This window comes from Empidonax traillii, unplaced genomic scaffold (assembly GCF_003031625.1).
Source record: "Empidonax traillii isolate 1590-97213 ecotype Southwest subspecies unplaced genomic scaffold, ASM303162v1 scaffold517:size446157, whole genome shotgun sequence".
Taxonomy (NCBI): domain Eukaryota; kingdom Metazoa; phylum Chordata; class Aves; order Passeriformes; family Tyrannidae; genus Empidonax; species Empidonax traillii.
The window spans coordinates 306,780-326,951 of NW_020955710.1; the positions used below are offsets into that span (position 1 = coordinate 306,780).

At 48.8% G+C, this 20,172-nt stretch overlaps 1 protein-coding gene across 2 annotated transcripts in view; it reads left to right on the forward strand.

The window, feature by feature from the left end:
- SLC24A3 (solute carrier family 24 member 3) overlaps positions 1–20,172 on the forward strand; it is a 105,015-nt gene that overhangs the window by 46,892 nt on the left and 37,951 nt on the right. For both annotated transcript variants that reach the window (XM_027896837.1, XM_027896838.1), the window contains exon 3: positions 14,007–14,083. The gene's annotated coding sequence lies outside the window, so the exon portion shown is untranslated. The remainder of the gene's footprint in view (positions 1–14,006; positions 14,084–20,172) is intronic.

Here is a 20,172-nt window from a genome sequence, read left to right on the forward strand (position 1 = left end):
CTGCCTGCACCCACTCTGCTTCCTGGCAAGCCAAATGGATTGAACAAAGAGTAGTTGTAACTCATGGCTTTTGAAGCCTCTACAAATTCAGGCTATGTATTGGAGACAGAGCAGAGACTGCCAAGCACTATGGTGTCATCTTGGTTTCCCTGAAGCGTCCCTGCATTGTACCTGTGCAACAGTGAACTCTTGCTGTCCCCTGTGCTGTAGGAAATCTGGGCTAACCCCAGAGATAGCAATGCCAGTGCTGTAGATAAAACATTGTAGATCATCTTTTCCTTCCTTCACCACAAAACCTGTCTGAGTTGGGATCTGTTTGGTTGCTGCTTTGTTCTTGTCTTGGATATCGCAGCTGTGCTTGCTGTGATTTGTCCTCCACTCTCCTTGGCAGGGGCTAGAGGGGTGTAAGGTTCAAGAAAGAACCTTGGATGTGAAGCTGTGATTACAAAGAAGCTGCTCTGGAGAGTACCCTGAGCCACGTGTGACTGGGAAGGGCATGGCAGAGCTACCATCCAGGGTGCTGGGTGCCCATGCTGGAGGCATTCGGAAGCGGGCTGCTGAAGTCGATTCCAGTTTCACCAGTCACTGCAGCGAGAACAGAGCTGTTCCAGGAGCTGAGCATCTCACCTTCCTGTGGGCAGCCCTGTGGTGCAAGCCCTGCCCGAAGCAGCTCTGCCGAGTGCTCTGCAGGTATCACTCTGGGCTGGCCTGGCTGGTGGCAGAGGCTGGCATTCAGCCACCTGCAGTTCCCTGGGATGAATCTGCTCCAAGCTCCCGAGGAACCCTCTTGCCTTTTAGTAACGCTGTTCCTTGGACGCTGCTCTGGAGGGTCCTGCCTTCCGGCGGGTTGTTAGCATGCACGGGCATGTCTTGCCTGGCTCTCAGCAGTCCCCTTTTCCCAGACTGCTGCAACCTCACAGTTGCACTGTTCCATGGCAGCTGAGTGCTGCAGCCTCACAGTTGCACTGTTTGGTGCCTGTTTCCCCGTGGCAGCTGAGTGCTGTAGCCTCACAGTTGCACTGTTTGGTGCCTGTTTCCCCGTGGCAGCTGAGTGCTGCAGCCTTGCATCCCAACGCTCGGCAGTGTCACGTTGGGCCCTTGGTCTTCCACAAACACCTGGAGTTTCTGCTGCCAGCAGGACTTCCAGTTGCTGTGCACACACCTCTCTGCATCCCCTCTGCATCCCTGCCCTGGTTCTGAGTGGTAACCCAGCAGAAAGAGGTGCTGTGCCTGGGCTTCTGAATGGCTGGAATGACACCTGGAAACATGCTGATGGAGACTGTGTTGGGGTGCACAGAATTTCTTAGCAGGTGCACCCTTGAAATGGGAGTGTTCATGCAGGAGAGGGTGAGAGGCTTTTTAGGGCTGTTTGCAGATGATTCGCTGCAGGGAAGTGCAACAGCTATGCAAAGGTTATCCCGCCAAGGGGTATGTGGTATTTAGCCACGTGATTGCCACTGAAATCCGTTGCTCCTCTGGCTAAACCTCCCCAAAGCTCTTTGAAAGTGCCTGGCATGTGTTCCCTGAGCGTGACACAGCAGCGTATAGGTCAGCAGAGGAAATTAGCCTTCTTCCTTGTGGGGCTGAGGCGAGCCTCCTCCTGACATGATGAATCCCCAGGAGCAGCTCACAGCCTGGCCTGCTCACCACAGCTGCTCGCTGTGTTATATCCCCAAGTTCACGTCCCTCGCTGGGCTGTTCCTGCTCCCTGTGCCTTTGCAGCCAGCCCACTGCCAGGCCTCTGGCTCGGCATCCTCAGGGTGCAGTGCTTTGTCTCTAGCCTGGTGAAATGCAGGGAGATGCCCAGCATCCTCCTTGGCTTTGCTTTAAACGAGTTTTGTACTCCTTACAACCATTAAAACTAAAAGCCGTGTGCTGTGCGAGTGGATCTTCCCTGTATTCGTGACTTCAGGCGCTCTGGGTCACTTCTTACTGCAGGGTGTGTGTACGTTGTGAGGAAGTTGGGTTGGACTGATGAGGTCCAGTGAATTTGCAATATGAAATGCCTGAACTTTAAGTGCCTGCACTTTTCCCACGGAGCAGCAAGGTCCCAGTCCCGGCTGAGCAAGAGCAGTGCAGGTTTCCACAGTGGATCATAGCAGTCAGCACTGTCCTTCGCTGTCCTGTACAGCAGGCAACAAGGTATTGCCTCGGTTTTAATGAAGTGCCCTCCTAATTGTGTGTTGAGGTGGGATGGATGGATTTCGTGTAAGTCAGGGCACAGGCAGTGGCCATGGAATTTTCAGTTTGTGCATAGCAAATATTTGAAAGCAGCAGCTGAAGGTGGTTGATGTCCCTGTGTGGGGGAGCCTGTTCTGAACCCAGTGGGGTTGCAGGTGGGTACTTCATCCCAGGAGAGCATGCACAGCTGCCAGTGAAGGATGTGAGCTCGTGGCCCTGCTCTGCACGTGCACTTCTTCCAGAGTCTCTGGATTTGCTCAGTGGGAAGCATTGTGCAGTGGGAGGTTCTTGTAGAATGTGTCCCTTCCCCAGCTCCAGCCCTACCAAGAGCAGGCAGGGGCTGTACAAAATGTGTGCATCATGTCTTATTTCTTTGGGGATCAGTCCTTCACATGGACTTTTCTTGTGGATAGGAATGCTGCTTTCTTGTTTTTCCATACAACTTCTGCCTATCTTTTGGGAAAATGCTGGGGATAGATGTTGATGGGCCAGTATCATTAGTGTCGTGGAAACTGGTGGTGGACGAAGCTCTGGAAGGACACCAGAGCACTGTTCTGGCATGCTCAGGGAAAAACAGGCCAGAGGAGGCACTTTTTCTGAACTTGTGTGCCGTCACGTAAATCCTTCTCATTTGTTGCCCCATAAATGTAGCCTCTTCCAGAGTAATGAAGTTGTAAGCATATCCTCTGGAATTGATTGAAAGACTAGTTCGCTGTTGTAAGGTATAATCCCACTTTAAAGACTCTCTCATTTAAAAAGATAATCTTATTTTAAGACTCTTGATAGTACTGCAGCAATGCTTCCACTTAGGGAGGAGGGGGAGGAAAAGAATGTAATTGGGATAAAAGAGAAAATGAAAAAAGAGCCTAGTAGTACCTTCATAAAACAGATGGTCTGTTCTCCAGCCACATGTAAAATAGAGTTCTGCCTGTATAGGGATTTACATGTAATTACAGCTGCCCTTGTAGCTTCCTCTGATGTTCTCTAAGGAAGGAGGAAGTGAATTGTGTGCCTGCTGTTGTCCCTCTCGTAAAGGCCTTAGAGGCATCACAGTGTTGAGACTACACACATCCATGTCCTGGGATTTCTGATGCTGCAACCAGCATTCAGCCAGGAAAGGCACTGAGGAAGAAAAGGCTGGCCCTCTTGAAAGGAAGACACCTCACCTGTGTTTGGATTGAACTGCAACATGCCAGGCACAACTGCAGTGTGGGGAACAAAAGGAATGATGCCTGGTCAAAGAGCAGAGCGAGATCCATGGATTGGATCTGGCCAGGGCAGCTGGGGGTGGGTGCTTCTGGTGGGAGGGTACACAACATCAGGGGCTGTGGGGATGGCTGGGATGAATGAGCATCCCCTGGCTCAGGGGGACAGGCAGACTGGGGGCAGCCCCCAGTGCACCCCTAGAATGAGGTGAAGGTCAGGAAACCATGTAAAAACCTCGTGGTGTGGGTTTGTTCAGGTTGGAAAAAGGCAGGGACAAAGAATGGAGGAGAACAAGGGCCATGTGGATAGAGACCACAGGAAAAGGCTCCCTGTATAAAAGATTTAGCTGCCATCATGTATTCTCTGAGCAGGTTAGGGCAAGAAAAAGCCCATCTACACTTGCAGGATGACAGCTGTTGGTCAAGTTACCTCAAGAACCCTTTGGGGAAGAAAAGCTTCTCAGGGATCACTGAAATCAAACCATTTTCACGTACAGCTTTCTCATGTCATGTGAGGGAGGTGAAAGGGCTCCTCCTTCCTCTCTGCCCCTCCTTTCTGCCATCCCAGCAGACAGCAATGCGTGCTTTTCCCACGGCAGCACAGAAGGTGTATAAAAGTTGCCATATATAAAAGAGATAAAAAACTTATGCCATCACAGAGAGAAACAGTTCCACCTCTTCTGCCTGGAAGTACGGCTGTATTCTGATTGAACCTCTGAGGTCTGGTGATGGTGAGTGGGGGGTGACAGGAGCTGCCACTGATGAAGTCAGTGTCCCAGTCAGCATTGTCACCGGCCGTGGGGCCATCGCCTGTGATGCCGTCACTGCTTGCTGACGGTGCTGCCTTTGCAGTGAGCTCTGCCCCTCTGCCACGTGGCTTTGCTCTGGCAGGAGCATCCGGTGAACTGGAGGAAGGGGTCAGTGTAAGTGTGGTCTGGGGCACGGTTTGTGGAGAGGAGCACCACGGCACCACTCCATGTCCGGGACGCAGCGCCTGGCGCAGTCAGGCTCCGCAAAGCTGGCATCAGCACCCTCGTTTGGGAGCTAATGAGCGTGAGGCATCCAGATGGCAGGAACGCTGTGCGTATTGTAGCAAAGCTAATGCTAACGCCTGGTGATAATGCAGCGTTCCTTGGGTATCGGTAGCGATGTTCTGTTCCAAAATGGTAATAAAGGGCACATTTGCTTATTAGTAATGAATGTCAAGCCATTCACCATCATGGAAATATCCTATTTCCATGACTTTGATAAATAGCTGCTGAAGCTCATGAATTTTTAACAGTAGTCCTATATTTAGGGGCTTTCAGTTTCTGAGAGAGATAAAAGGCTCTTTGGAGATGGAGTTCTGGAAGCGCCTTGTCTTCTGCAATCGCTGGTACCTATTTAAAGCTAGTGTTGTCTTTCTGATGTATGAACAGTGTGTTGACATTGACTGATACGATTTTTATGCCGGAGATTGGGCTCTAAGCCTGCCTGTCACCATAAAGCAAAATGTGTCACTGCAGAGGGACCTGCCACGTACTTTGCTTCATCTGCATGTGGTGCGTGTTCACTTTTCCCCACAGTTAGAGTTTAAACCCAACTGCACAGACTCCCTGCTGTCACGAGGCTCTCCCATTTCAGACAGGTAAATGTGTGCAGGGTTGTGTGTGTACATGTGTGTGTACAGAGGTGAGTACCTGTCTGTCCATGTGTGCGTGTGTGGCCCCTGTAAGGCCCGCTCAGAGGCAGCTCAGGTGGTAGTGTGTGTTTTGGTGCTGGGTAGGGAGTGATGTGCACACACAGAGTGAGCACGTGTGAGCAGGGCACCTGCACCGCCACGGCACTGTCCCCTCTCCTGCCAGCACTCAGGGTCCCAGGGGCTGTGCTGCTCCTCCAGCTTGGTATAGTTCATCAGGGAATAAATGCAGTTAGCCAGTGGTAAAACCACAGAAATCACTAAAGTATCTTCTGTGTTGTGTAGAAACAAGCTAGGAGGAAAACAAAAGCAAAAGTGAAATTCATCAGTGGAACCCTAGAGGAAAGGGCAGGACCCAGCTCTACCGTGTGCTGGAGGATAGGCCTTGGCTGTCTGTCCTGCCTGGGCTACTGGGAGCTCAGGGCAAAGCTTGTGCATGGGCTTTCCCAGGATCTGGACCCTGATGGCAACAAAGTGATTTATCAAGCTTCATGGGACAGCATGTGTATCAGTATCCTCTGAGATGGTTGTTGGCAAGTGTGTGATTAGTGCATGTCACACTGAGAAACATGGTGAAATTTCAGTCTGGAGTAAGGGAGTTGCTGGTGGCAGGGTAAATCTTAGGCTCAGAAGCCTCCCAGTTGAGCCTGGCCACGATGAATGTTGCAGTGTGGTAGCTGAAGGATTGAATTAAATAATGGCCAGTCTGTTAGCAGGTAACAGTGGGGACATGTCAGCTGTGCAGGTGAAGCACTGAGGGTCCTGGATACACTTGGAGCAAGCAGACATTCAGAAATCCTGATAAACTGAAAAAGGGGCTTGAGGAGATGTGAAGATGTTCGAAGGGCACAAGTAAGTGCCTGGTGCTCTGGGTGCTCCCCGGGGTGATGGGATGTGGGCTCTGTCATGGCGGGGCTGCCCTGCCTTGCCAACCAACTCTTCACTGTAGAAGAGACGGGCCATGTGGCCTCATTATCCAGAATTAATCTCCAAATAATGGTAAACCCTGATTGCATCAAAGTAAGAAAATAGTTAATGGGATGCCTAATGTAAAATAACAAAGAGATTGTAATAGCTTTAAGCATTTAGACATTGGAGGGAGCTTAAAGTGTATTAGAGTTGCTCCGCAGATGAGCCCGGACAGTTTAAATGCTGAAACTCATTTGCAGGCAGTAAATCCCTGCCCTGACAGCATGAGAGGGAGAGCCCACAGTGGCCTCCAGGCTCGACTCTGCTCTCCAGAGGCTGGAGGGCTGGGATAGCCCAGAGCGGAGCTCACCTTGGCCAGACTTTGCTGGGCGCCCTTACAGGAGGGCAGGGCTGGACTCGATGACCTTTGAGGTCTTTTCCAGATAGTTCTGTGACTGTAGGAGCTCGCTGTCCCTGTGCCATGCTCCAGGTGTGAGCTCTCTCCATCCTCGTGCTGCTCACCGGGCAGGGCTGGCTTTGACTGCCGCACGTTGAAGCTGCCCCCATGCCTGGACCACATGTTTAACCACACTTCTGACGTATTTTGGGCGAAGTCCAAAAGTTTGATTCTTTGAAGGTTTTTTGTTTGTTTGTTTTCCCACAATCCAGGTTCCCAGCCACCCCTGTAATGGGGCTAAGGCTGAAGCATACAAGGGGAATTTGCTCCCCTTCTTTAATGACATCCCTGCACCCAGTACTTGGGATGCTGAGAGATTAAGTCATCCCTCCCTTTTCTCCCCAAGAGAAGAAGAGAGGCGATAGCAGCATCTCTTCCTTACCAGGTGGCTTTACAAAAGTGCTTCTTGTAAGAAACTGCCTTTTTTGGTTAGCCTACCCATGGATATGAACACAGTGTAAATATTTGTTTCCCAAAATAAAGCTAATGAAAGGGGGACTGTATTCAGTTCCAAATCAAAAGAAGTTTGGGAACTTCGGAAGAGCTGAATTAAGCCAGTAAGTTATTAGGAATTTCTGGCAGTTCATATGAGGACAGGAGCCAGCCATGGATTTGTTCTTTTCTTGCTGTGGCTTTGCTAAGAACCTACCTCGTGCCAGCTATTTCTGACCACAGCGTGTGGCTGATAATGGATCACTTTGCAGAAGTATTGCATTTGTCAAAGGAAATATCTTGATCCAGCACCAGCGGTCCTTGGGTCTGGAAAGGTTATAGCGTTGGCAATTCTGTTAATACCTCCATGCATTTCCTTCTGCAGGCAGGAATTGCTGCTTCTGATGGGGAAACCTGGGGACACAAAGCAGAACAAAAACTGCTCCAGAATCCCAGAAAGCTTTGGGTTAGAAGAGACCTCACAGACCTCCCCATCCTCACAGGGAAGAATGTCTTTCTCATATCCCATCTAACCCTGCTCTCTGTCAGTTTAAGCATGCAATTTAACTATAGCATAGTGAAGCACAGGAATATAAAAGCTCAGAGGTCCTGGGAAACAGTTGCCAGGTTCTTACTGTAACAGAAATTGGTCTTGTACTGAACAAAGGAAAGAATAACCTTCTCTCTAAAGGTCACTTGCTGTTGTTATTTGACTTAAACTCTCTCTGAACTATATGCTGTTGCATATTGTTTATTATTTCTGATTTCTTCCCTGTTTGTGTTGAGATATATTTACTTGCTGTCCTAGGATCTCGATGCGCCTCTGACCTTGCAAGTGATTCTTTGCACTGAAGCCAAGGCAGAACCTTTTTGACTTCACAGGAGCTCTGCTTATGTGCAGGGTTTTGTTCCTTTGAGGCTTTACTTCCTGCAGCTGAGGAAAGTGCTGGTTTCAGGGAAACCTGCTTTGGCGTGTGTACTCTGGGCACAGCAGAACAGCCCCGTGGTGGAGCAGGAGTGGGGCCTGGGAGCACAGTGTCACGCAACACACAGCCAGGAGAGTCTGGAGAAAGGGGGGACGACAGGACATGGGGAGTGCAGGGTGGGGCACTTCACGTGCCTCGTTTGGAAGGAAACACACTTGGCAATTTCTGTACAACTCTGAACATCTGAAATGCTAAAGATGTGACAGATGTGCATGGAATGGCAAACAGCTCAGCTGCTGGGGATGCTCACAGAGCCACTCACGTTGTGTTTATGTGCGTGTTTACACCCAGAAAAATCACCCTTGCAGTCTAAACCCACAAGCCTGGCCAGAGCTCCCCTTCCTGGAATTGGTGCTGCAAGGCAGAAATGGGGCTTCCCATGAGCTGTTGTTCCGTAGGTGGGTGGAAGGGGAAGCTTGCTCTTCGGTGTTTTCAGGCACTGATTTCTCTCTAGTGCTTCCTCCAGAGTGGGAAGGAGTGATGTTTGTTCTCACTTCCCATGCAAATGAGCTGCCAGTTCTGAATTCCCCGTGGTGCATCTCCTATTCCCATTCTTCCATATTCTCCCTCCTTTCTTTCCCCCAGCCCGTGCATAACTTACTCAATAGAAATGCAGACCTCTCCCATTTTATTCACACCCTGTCTGCTCTGTCTGGCTCATCCCACCAAGAGGCACCTGTTAACAGGTACAAGGCTCAGCAGCTTCAGCAGGGATGCTCCCACCACTCTGCCTCTTGCTGCTGTCTCGTGCAGAGGAGCTGTGGGATAACTGCTGTCTGTCATGGAATTGTGCCTTGCACTGGGCTGTTACTATCCCACTGGTAAGGAAAGCTAAAGGTCGGTTAGGGGGAAAACTCCATCTGCTGTGGTGTGAGATGACAACTCCAGCTTGTTTTAACCTGCCAGGCTGCCATCCAAGGTGCCAAGCCCACGGGCAGGTCTGTGTGGCTCCTTCTGCCTGGCCCCCAGAGGGTCTGCTCATGGGGGGCACAGACAGAGCCTGGGAACACCACCCTGAGGTGTGGGGCGGTGCCCCTAGGGATGCTGCATGATTTACAGTGGGGTGCTGGACCCCTGTGCTGCTTCAGCCACTTGTTTGCAGCAGCTAAGTGGAGACATGAGTAAAACATTAGCTAAATGTTTTATTATTGATGTGTCAGCATACTTGGGCACTCTTTGCATTTTAGATCATGCAAACACGTTTTCACTTGGCAGACAGTAAAACATTTATGTATCTATAAAAGGTACTCCCCCTCCCCTCAGAGAGAATTTGACTGATCTTATTGGTTTTAAAGATAGCTAAAGATGTTCACGGTCCCTTGCCTCTCTGGTACCACGTGGTTTAACAGTGTTCCCCGTGGGAGCAGGGACTGGTGTGCTGTGCAGTGTGGAGCTGTTTGAGCTGCTCTCCAGGCAGTGGTAGCCGTGAGGCTGAGCAGATGCAGCAGTTCCTGAGCCCCCTCACCTCCCTGTGCCTGCAGGTCCACCAGGTCCCTGCTCCCTGTGAGGGACAGACCTCGGGGATGCAGGGGCTGCTCACCTGCCCAGCTGGGGCTGTCAGAGCTGGTACTGTGCAGGGATGATGCTGGAGGTCAGGGAACTGGGTAAGACACCGTGCAGGAAGGTGCTGAATGTGATATTGTTGCTTATCCTGAACCAGGCAATAATCTTGAGCTCAAGTTTAAAATAATGATTCTGAGGATAGGGGAAAAAAGGTAAGTAATTGTTTCTAAGTTTCTTATTTCCATGTGTAAAAAAGCTGTTAGCATGGATGCAAAAAATGTTGTCTTAGTTCACATCACAAGGTTTGCTCCACTAACATCTGTCTCTCATAGGTGACATCAGAAGTCATAAAGACCCACTGAACAAACATACGGGGATGTTATTTGATGCTCTTTCCTTGGCTGTCCAGTCCAACCTGGCCTTGGACACTCCCAGGGATAGGGCAGCCACAGCTTCTCCGGTCAACCTGTGGTGCCAGGGCCTCCCCACCCTCACAGGGAAGAATTTCTTTCCAGTATCCCATCTAACCCCACCCTCTGCCAGTTTGAAGCCATAATGATGTTCTCTTTGGTTCTCTGTTCCTGTTGTGTTGCTGCCAGTGATGTATTTGCTGGCACATTCTGAGCACTCGGAGCTGGGCACAGGAGCAAACACTCTGTCATCTGGGCTCCAGAGCTTGCACCCATCTGCCTGGCACAACCCCCTGGCTGGGTGTTTCTCCAGCTGCAGAAGGGCAGTTGTCTCTGGGACTTTTCGTGGCAGTTGAAGCAGTGTTGGTGCTGTGAATGCCAGTGGTCCCTGTATGGTGAAGTTGTGTATCTAAACCCTGGTTTCTAATCCAGCCCTCTCCTGTCACTTCTGCAAGTCATGACTTTCTGTAGCCGTAGTTCTGCCCGGTGCTGGGATGTGCAGCCCACTTTGGAAGAGCTCTTTGGGAAGCAGCAGGCAAAGAGGGGCCCCTGAGCAGACCCCTTACCCTACAAAACTGTGTGCAGGCACAGGCTGGGCCTCTGCCCACTGGGTAGTTGGATGCCTTGGGATTGCAGAGCCTGGCACTGACTGACTGTTTGGATGCCCTGGGATAGAGGAGCCTAGCACTGAAGTGACTTACCTCTGCCACGGAAGAATTATGGGGACAGCAGGAGAAAATGAACCAAGGTTGTAAATTTTTTGAGTTTTCTTTGCTGGTAATTCATTGACCAGGCTGAACATCCTTCACTATGAAAGCAGTGGCAATTTCCCAAGGGTTTTCTTGTCCCCAGAGTAGGTACAGTGGCTAGCAACATAAAGACTTCTTTAAAAATAAGTGGATGTTGCAGCTTTGAGAACTATTGATCCAGTACAGTGTTGGGTTTTTCAATAAAGAATCCTTTTGTAGAGGTGGAAACTTCAAATAGGAGAGAGAAGGGAGTAGCAGGGAGGAGGGCTGTGAAAGGTGGCTCTCCTTGAGGGATGGTGCAGCAGTACTCCCTGCACACCTGGCTGGGGCAGGGCATGAGCAGGGCTGGGGAACTCCCTTGGCAGTGTAGGACAGAGGCAGATTCCTGTTGGGCCAGCAAATCCTTGGAGTGCAGTGGTAATGCGGATCATTCTGTAAGTCAGCTAAAGCCAGTGCTGAACAGGGCTCCAGTTGGAGTGAATCACACACTGATTGGGAATGAAAGGACAAGAATTCATTCTACTCATTATATTGGGACTAGTGTGACTATTGTCACTTTGCCTTGGTGAGTATGGATACAGACTTTTCCTCTGGATCTGGCAACCCTTGTGATGGCTCTTCTGGGAGGGAGCAGCAGCAGGCCCCCCCCTGCTTTGTCGTGCCTGGAGTTGTGCTGTGGCTGTGGTGTGTCCTGTGCCCTGCTCTGGGAGGCGTGGGCTCCCTGTCCTGCAGCAGCTGCTGCCTGTCTGAACACCTCAAGTCCCGTGTCAGCTTCTTGGCTGATGCAAAAGAGCGCAGCTTCTCACACCTAATGCTCCCCTGCCCCTGGAATGCTTAGCCTCCTTTCCAAGGCTAATCCACACCTTCCTAATAGTCATCTAGTTCCAATTACTTCTAAATGCTAATAATCCTAATATTTATTCATAGCTCTACAAGTTGCCAGCACGAGGTAGGACTGCCCCCTAGAAAGAGCGTTGTGTTGAGCTGCAGACTCCTGTGCTGGGTTTTCTGGAAACATGCCCCTCCCTGAGTGCAAACTGAAAGCCAGCCATGTGTGCCGCGGGCTGGAGTGCCCGGCCTGTGGTGGGATCGTGCCTGGTGCCTGCACAGCAGGTGTGTGTGGAGGTGCTTGGCTCTTGGAAGATCCTGCCCTTCTCCTGCTTGCAGGCTGATACCTGCCACGTCTGCTGGACCAGAGCAGCCTGTTAGGCAGAAATCTTTAATTCTTTGAGTTTGGGTTTGTTGGCAGCGCGGTTGGGGTTTTTTTCTGTGCAATTAAAATAAGCTTGGCAAAATCTGCCTCTATTTTCTGTACAAAGGCTGAGGACTCTTTTAAGAGCAAAATAACAAACTGTCTGAGCTTTTATAACCGGCTAAATAGGGCAGCTGTTGTTGGAGTGGTGTTCCAGCAACACCCTTTATTTCTTCTTAGAAAGGAGCTCCTGTGTTTTGCAGAGCTCTCCTCTTATCTGTACTCATCTGCACCTGATGTAGCTAATAAAAATGCAGCAGATTTCAGATTTGCATATATTAGTTTATAATTGCATGCTTTCAAGTGTAACCCACTAAAAGTGTTTGTGTTCAGATGATGTCACAGAGAATGTGGTGATGGACACTTGGATTTTCTCCCATAAAGAGGTGCATTTCCCCACAGTGTGAGGTGGGAACCTGAGCTTGAGGGAGGACTAGTCATTTCTGCTGTGCACAGAAAGGAGGGCCAGGATTCCCAGTCACTGCAACTAGTGGCAGCTTATGCTATTTTTGTAGTGTTTTTCCCCTCTATGCCTTTACCTTAGGTGCACTTCGGGCTCCTTGAACCTCCTCAAGACTCCTGATGAAGGGATTGGATTTTTATCATCTGCCTGTAAAGAATGTAAAATCTCGGAGGCAGCTGCAGGAGGGAGGGGGAAGCACACACATGAGAGTGTGTGTTGGCAAAGCATTTTGAACATTGCTGCAGGCAGACCTCCCTGTTTCCTTTGCTTGTGGTCTGGGGAGCGGTCAGGAGCAGTTCTTAAAGCTGGGATGTCAGCATTTGGTTTTCACACAATGAAGTTTTGCTGAGGAAAGATGAATCCTTTCCGCCTGATTTAACCTGTCTTCCAGCTTCCACAGTGTTTTGTGTTGCTTGTTGGGGTTTTTCTAACACCTGTCCGTGTGCTGGTACCTGCCTGACTGGTTCCTTAGGCTGCACACCTCAAGGTGGTTTTGGCAGCCTTTGCCAGCTCTGGCACAGCACACGTGCTGCGGTGGGAGGGTGAGGGCAGCCTGGCAGTACTAGTTCTGCCTCAGAAGGAAGGAGTTACAGCTCCTGGTAGGTGAATCCTGGCTGGTGATAAAAAGTCAAAGGTATTGCTGGTTCTCATAAAAGAGGAAGGTATTGCTGATGTTCCTTCATTATATATATTTTAAAATATATATATGCCAACTGTCCTGCTCCAGTAGCTGCTGCTAGTTTGTTGGGACTCATTATGACATTTACCAATCCATAGGAATACAATTAACAGTATTGAGCTGAGCCTTTGGGCAAATGACTGTATGTAAAAAAGAGTGCTTTCCTCCTCAGGTGCATTGCCTGTGTAGAGCTGCTGCTTGCATGAGTAACAAAATTAAGATGTAGCTCCCTTTTGCTCAGTTCTTGCTTCAGAGGCAGCAAAACTGGGAGGGAGAGCTGGGTTGTTTTTCCATTTAATCATCTATGGAATTGCTAATTAAATTCCAATTGCTGGAGCTTTATTAATGATGTGAAAGCCAGGAAAACCAGTTTGATTTTTTTTCCCCAGCTGAAGGCTGAATGTTCGGAACTGACCATTAGCAGAAAGCCGTTGTTTCAGTTGTTGTTGGGTAATTCAGATCTGGAATTTCTGGGGAGCACTTGGGTGCCAGAGCATTGTCTTCGTACTCCCTCCTCAGTTTTTAACCAAAAGCCATTCCTGCAGCCTAATTGGCAGGCTGTCCTTCAGCACTTTATAATCCAATTAATGTCCAGAGCAGTAATAAAGCATTTGGGTAAGTGGAGGGAATTTGTCTTTAAATTACTTGCGACACCGTATTTGCAACCAAGGTTATGGATTGCATCGCGTGCGCTTCTGCGCGGCTGTGCCATGCTTGGCTGTGGGAAGAGAACTGCTGCTGCAGCCCAGACACGTGGCTCTTGGTGCAGGCCCGCTGTCACCTGCCCTCATCAGCACTGGCTGCCTCCCCCCACGTGCTCAGGACAGAGCCGTGCTGTGCGTTCAGGATGTGTCTGTCCCCCTCTCAAGGCGTCTCTGGGTGGTGGCCACAGGAGCAAATTGCACAGCAAACACATGGGGAAAGGTAGTTTCCCAAGGACAAGGTAAGCTGAGCTACGGGGAGGTGAAACAGAGCCTCTGGCGTGGTAATGCAGCACTTGGTTGGGCAACTTCTTGCTGTGTTACTTCACAGCAGGTGCGGTGGTTTTGAGTAGCTGATTAAACATCTGAGCTTTCTTCCTCCCCCCCCCTGCTTTTTGCAGCTCTCCATGAGTTCCCCAATGACATCTTCACGAACGAGGACAGGAGACATGGAGCTGTGGTCCTGCACGTCCTCTGTGTAAGTGTTGTGACTGCCTTTCTTCTCCTGTTGGCGTGGACAGGGCTCAGTGTGCTCCAGTGTTCTGATTGAAGTTCTTTTCTCTTTGGTGCATTTTGATGTCCTGTGTGGACTATGCAGTCAGGTATGTGATACTTTGTACTCTTGGGATCTTCTGGTAAAAAGGAGTCATCTTAATAATGGGAGAATAGTTTGAATTTGTTTCCTGTTTCATTTCTTCTCTAGCCACTGTCAGTCCATAGGAAAGAGAAAGTTGTCTCTGAAAATGGGAGAGTTTGGCATCCGTAAGATGAAAACCAAATGTCAGAGAGCTAAAAGATTTCTGCAAGGCACAGCTCTGGAACACCCTGTAATATATGAGACAGTAATACCGGCATAGAGATATCCATGGGATGACATGAACTAGAAAGCTTTCTTTGTCAGCCCTACCAGCTGTGTTCTTCCAGCCAGACTGGCTTTGCTGAGACCGGGGGGCAGCTCTGGTCCCCTGCCCTCTGCCCCTGAGCAGGAGGACATTCCTGGCCAGTCAAGGGAGGACATTCATGTCATTGCCTTCAAAAAGAAGTGAAGTCTTACCCCCAGAAAGCCTCGTGGCATCCCTTATGCCAGAGTTATAGGAGAAAGACATTAGAGGCAGTTTTCTGTTTAAAAGATTATCAACTACATTAATATATCCAAAACAAAAAGAAACCAAAAAGTTTGTTTATCTGGAATTCCCCTTAGTACACAAGTTTTTAAAGTGAGCTTTTCTTCCTGAATATGTTAAAGAAAATATTGCAACTCCTCATTTATCAGCTGTAGGGTGGGAATTCTGGAGGACCTTGGGTGGGCAAGGGATTTGCCTCAAAGTTCAGAAATGGGCCAAGAAGACTTGAATACTTGTTATTTTAAAGACCTTACTAACACCATAAATCTGTGCAATTTTGGGCTTGTAGTTTCGTGATCTCTGCCCCAGAGAAGTCAGTGTACTTGGTGTGCATGGGTAAGGCCAAAATTAAAGATACTCAAGATAAACTTATTTAAATATCCCTGTTCTGTCAGTCCGTTGGACATTTAGCAGGTGTTAGAGGACTTGTGGTCAGCAGCTACAGTGCTCTGACAGAGGGGAGCAGTGTCCCTTCAGGTCCCTGCCTTGACTCTCAGGTGGATGAAGACAATTCTTTTCTTTTTTTCATGTTGTTTGTGTTCAGGAAGAACTTCCAAGTCTGTATATCTTGGGGGTTAGAGGCATTCTTAAACAGCCAAGAAAATACCCATTTCTAGTGAATGTTTAAAAGCTTTTAATAATTCTCAGCTGAAATGAGCAGTCACCATTAGCTGTGTGCAGTGATTCATGATTTCTTTTAAAGAATGAATTAGATTGTTTTGTTTGTTGTAATGTGAGCCCTCTGTGTTAGGATTTTATTTTGGCTAAATGGCTGCAAAAATTTGTTGAATAACGTTGCTATTGACTGTGCCTGGCAAGCTCAAGAATCCCAAGTTTCCATGGGAACACTGAGCTTTGAGATGTTTTGGAAAGTGAGCACTGGACCATAGCTGGATTTTTTAGCACCCACAAGAATACTCCCAAAAATTCATATGTGAATTCAATTCTGAATAAGCTGAACGTGCCTTTAACATGTGTCAAAAGGGAGTCTGGAGGACTGAAATTTTTGATGAACCATCTACTTCAGAATAAAAAGAAAAATCTATTTTTAATGAGAAGTAGATGTAAGCATCTGCTGTCCCACCAGAAATGCCCACTCAGGTTCTCCCCCAAGCAGCAAGGCAGCTGCCTCACTCCACCAGTGCTCTGTCATTCTCCATGGCAGTTTCGTTGACTTAAGAACATTTACTGACCATACTCTGTCTTATGTGTCCCTGAGGTGCAGGACCCAGCTGCATTCAGCCTCTCTAGCGCTGCAGTAGTTGGGGACAACCTTTTTTCTAAGAAAAAATAATGATACTCATAGAAAATAGACAACTGTCAGTATTTAGCAACCTGCCTCTAATCTGTGTTGAAAGGGGTTGTCTTTGTATTGGGGTGATGAACCTCTAAATCTGTCTTTTACCTCCCAGCAATACAGTTACCAAACATGTGATGAAATCAGAGCATGTGCAGAAATGCCCCTTTTGGAGAAAAAAAGGACACAGACACAGAGTTTCATTGTCTCCATTGAGATTTCTCAGTGGGTTTGAGGAAATCAGCCTGTAAAAGGGGCTCTGTAGTGGTAGGGAGAACAATGCAGTGATGATTAGAGGTCATCATCATGCTTCTCATGTTTATTGACCTCCCCTTAAACAGTTTCTATTCATTTCAGTAAAAACTTGCTCTTTCTCCTCTGCCCCTTTGCCCATACTTTCATGTTTCTTTCTGAAAGGCACCAATGCAAAGCTGTTTAATGGAAGCCAGAGAAACGAGACAAAAGCTATCACTGGGGCCTTGGGTCTCTCTGCTGTTTAATAAAGTGAAAGCACAAAGACCCAGCAGACCTCAGGGTGGGGCTGCGTGAATTACTAAATGTGATCTAACGCTTCACAAAGATGAAAGTAAATCCCTAAACACTTGAAAAAATCCAGGAAAAACTAGACAGTTCAGCAATAGTTCTAGGGCTGAGCTGAAAATACTTTGGTTTAAAGAAAAAGTGGGACCAGTGAGGACATATTACAGGTTTGGAGCCATGGCATTTAATTTCTCCTGGATACTTTTTCAGAGCTCATTAACTGATTGCTTCACTGCTATTCATTATTTCCATGTCCCCTCTGAGAAGAGGGTGTGCTGCCACAGGCATTAACTCCCTGCTAAGTCACTGGTTTGGGTTGTTCAGTTTGGAGAGGCCAGGACCTGGATTTTGAGAGTCTGGTGCTGATGTGCACGGGTGCCCATGTGGACCTTTCAGCCCTGCCATGCTCATGGCACCTGTTACCTCCTCGATATGGGGAGGGGAAATGGCTTCACTGAGAAATTCCTAAGTTTTTTGCTGACAGCCAAGACTGGAGGGTTTGGATCTGTGTGCTGTCCTGGTGTTTTTAACAGTATGGTGTAGCTCCCCCTTTTCCCGGCTTTCTCTGGCAAATCTGGAATGTTCCGTTGCCAGTGTGAGGGGGCCTGTGTGTGGTCGGGGTGGAGCCTGGCCCTGGGCAGAGCTGTGCCCTCCACGCTGAGGGGGTGCAGGGAGGAGCAGTGTCTGTGCTCAGCAGTCCCTCCTGCTCCGGGTTTGCCCTGGCTCTGTGTAGCCATGGGAACGGGTGTGCTCCAACAGGCACCTGCCTCCCTCCTTGCGAGGCGCTCGGAAAATGTAGGTCGCCCTGGATGCATCCTGTCTTTATCTATCTCTGCACTGAGTCAAAGCCCAGCCTACGTCACTTGGGCAGCACGGAGCTGCCTCGTTCGGCCGGTGATTTCCCGGTGCCTGGCCATGCGTGCCGTGGCAGTGCTGTGCCACCACAGCTCACTGCTGCCCCGAGTGAACCTGGGCTCTGGGGGATCCTGTTTGAATGTTTTTTTTTAATTTCTCTCCAGCAGTGGAGTTGTAGGGAGGTTTGTAATGTAGTCAGAGCTGAGGAAAGCCCTGTGCTTGGTTTCCGAGTGGCCCCTGGCTGGGCCTGCCCTCCGGGGCAGCGGGGCTGTGGGGCAGCAGCAAGGAAGGTCACCTCGGCCTTTCCCAGTGCTCTGGGAAGAAGGCAGGGCTGTGGGGATTGCTGGCTTCTACAGCATTACCCTCTCTTGTGAAAAACTGCTTATTTTAGCTTAGTAAAGCAAGTTTTAGTTCAACTATGAAGACTGCTGTGGGAAGGTGAAGCACTACTGGACCAAGGTGAAAAATGTCCATTTCATCCTGTGCGATGGAACAGGTATTTTGAGTCAGGATATTAAGCTCCTTTGATGCAGAGATTGCAATTATTCTCTGATGCTTTATTGTTAGAATCATAATTTTAAAATCATTCCTAATGTAATACTTAAATGGGCATTTGTAATCCTTTTACACAGGACCATTTCATTTTCCTAATTTTTTAATGTCCTTCTGGGGGGGAAGAGTGTCTTCTAAGTATGTTGCCTGGGTAAAGACTTCCATATCATCACTTGGAGCCAAACACAAGTAAATGATGCTGGGGCTGAGCCTTATTTTGAGTGGTGTGCCCATCACATTGTCCTCTGTCCTCTGTTGCCATCGCACAGGCCACATTCCAGCTCTGCCCACAGCAACCCCCTGTCCCTCGACTGCTGCCTTTGTTCGTGCTGGCAGTTGCAGGTGGAACAGGCTTCAGCCCATGCTGCCCTGCTTCTTTCCACCCCTGCGCCAATCCTGCTGCTCCCACAGTGCCTGTGAGGACGGGTGGGGGGTGCCGAAGGAAGAAGCCACGAGACTCCTTGTTGGAATCTCATGGTAACTTAGATGGAAGCTGCCAAGCATCGCAGCCATCCTGTTTGGCCTTTGCCTCATGGGTCATACAGCGCAGACTGGCCTGTCCTGGTACTGGCTGCCTTTTCCTCCTTTTCACATGAAATAGCCTGGATTGGTCTCGGGGCTGCCTCTTTGCGAGCCTGACTTGATATGACATTAAATGTTTTGGTTGTGTTCCTGCTGACCCAAACTCTAAACATCGCTTTGTTTTGTTTGTTTAAAAAGCAAACAAACAAGAAAAGCCCCACCAAAAAAACCCAAAGAACTTCCAAGAAAGTAGCACTTACTGTCCTTGTGTTCACTGATGGGGGGTAGCTGCCAGTGGTTTCCTCTGTGAACAAGCCTGAGTTTTAGCCAGATACTCCTTAGACTCTAACGCTTTCCTCTGTCTGGCACTCAAGCCACTTCAGTAAAATTAGGGAGGACTCACAGCCAAGCCCAGGTTTGTGACAGCAGTGAGGTCATTGCAGTAAATGCTCCAGTGTACAGTCAGCGAGGGCTCAGCCTGGTCAGTGCTCTCAGCCCGGTGCTGACGTTTGCTAAAGTCACCCCGGGTGCTCTGGAGGAGGGCAGTGGGTTTGGCTCCATGCTCCCAGCCGCTGCAGCAGCTGCCATTCCCTGCCCCTCCAGGAGGGCTACCAAGAGCGGAAGGGCAGTCTTTGACTTCCTTACTCATTTCACTCCCCTTTTTGCCTTTTCTCTTGTACCTGATCCTACAAATGCGAAAGCATGGGTGGGGAAGGATTGCCTTGTCACCCTTTGGGGTTGTGGTTGTGCCCTCTAATAAGCAGAATGCCATGAGAGGCCACTTTGTACCTGCTCCCTGGATGTAGGTTGTGTCAGAGGTGGAGGATGTGCTCAACTTACAGGGATGATGATGGACAGATTAGTGTTCTTGAAAGGCATTACTGTGTATTGGGGAAGCAAAACAGTGGCTTGACCCACTGCAGATTAATATGATTAGCAGATCAAAAATCCAGGCACCCGCTATCCATCGTATTTCTACGGGAATTGGCCACACAGCTCTCTGGGGCTGTTTCTGATCCTTCTTCCTACGACACCCAATGCCTGCAAGCCATTTGCTTCCTTTATCTCTGTTCATACAACTGACGTTGTGTCAGCAGCTGGTGCACCCTCTGCAAGATCAGGATCTTTGCTGCATCCAGCAGAGTTGGAGACCTGGAATTTTGCTTACGTCTGTGGCCCTTGGGAGCATTTTGCAGTGTAAGAGTTTCAAAAAGCCTAAGTTACATTTATTCATGTTATGAGAAGTGACTGAGAAGCACAGAAACTGCCCTAAGTGACAGTCTAGTGCCCATTCTTCAAGATGGTATCAAAAAAATTTGTTGTGATGAAATTCCCATCTCTAATCCTGAAAAAAATGCACTTGAATTATTTTTGAGCTTGAAAAGTTTTCATGGATGAGATTTACCGTAATTACTGGCTTTTTGCAGCCAAACTGTAATTCTAGCAAGTTAGAATCTGGATGTTTGGTGGATTGGGAGATTTACACCTGTTCCTTAAAAACTAAAACAAGAGAAAACCTGGAGGGCATTTTTTTTGCTGCTTTCTCTCTAGAAAAAAAAGTATTCTGGCCTTCTCCCATTATCTGAGCTTCTGCAGGACTTCAACAACAAGGAGAGCTGCAGGATCTGTTGGTGATGTGCTTATAACTGTGGTTCCATGGGATTAAGACACTGATTT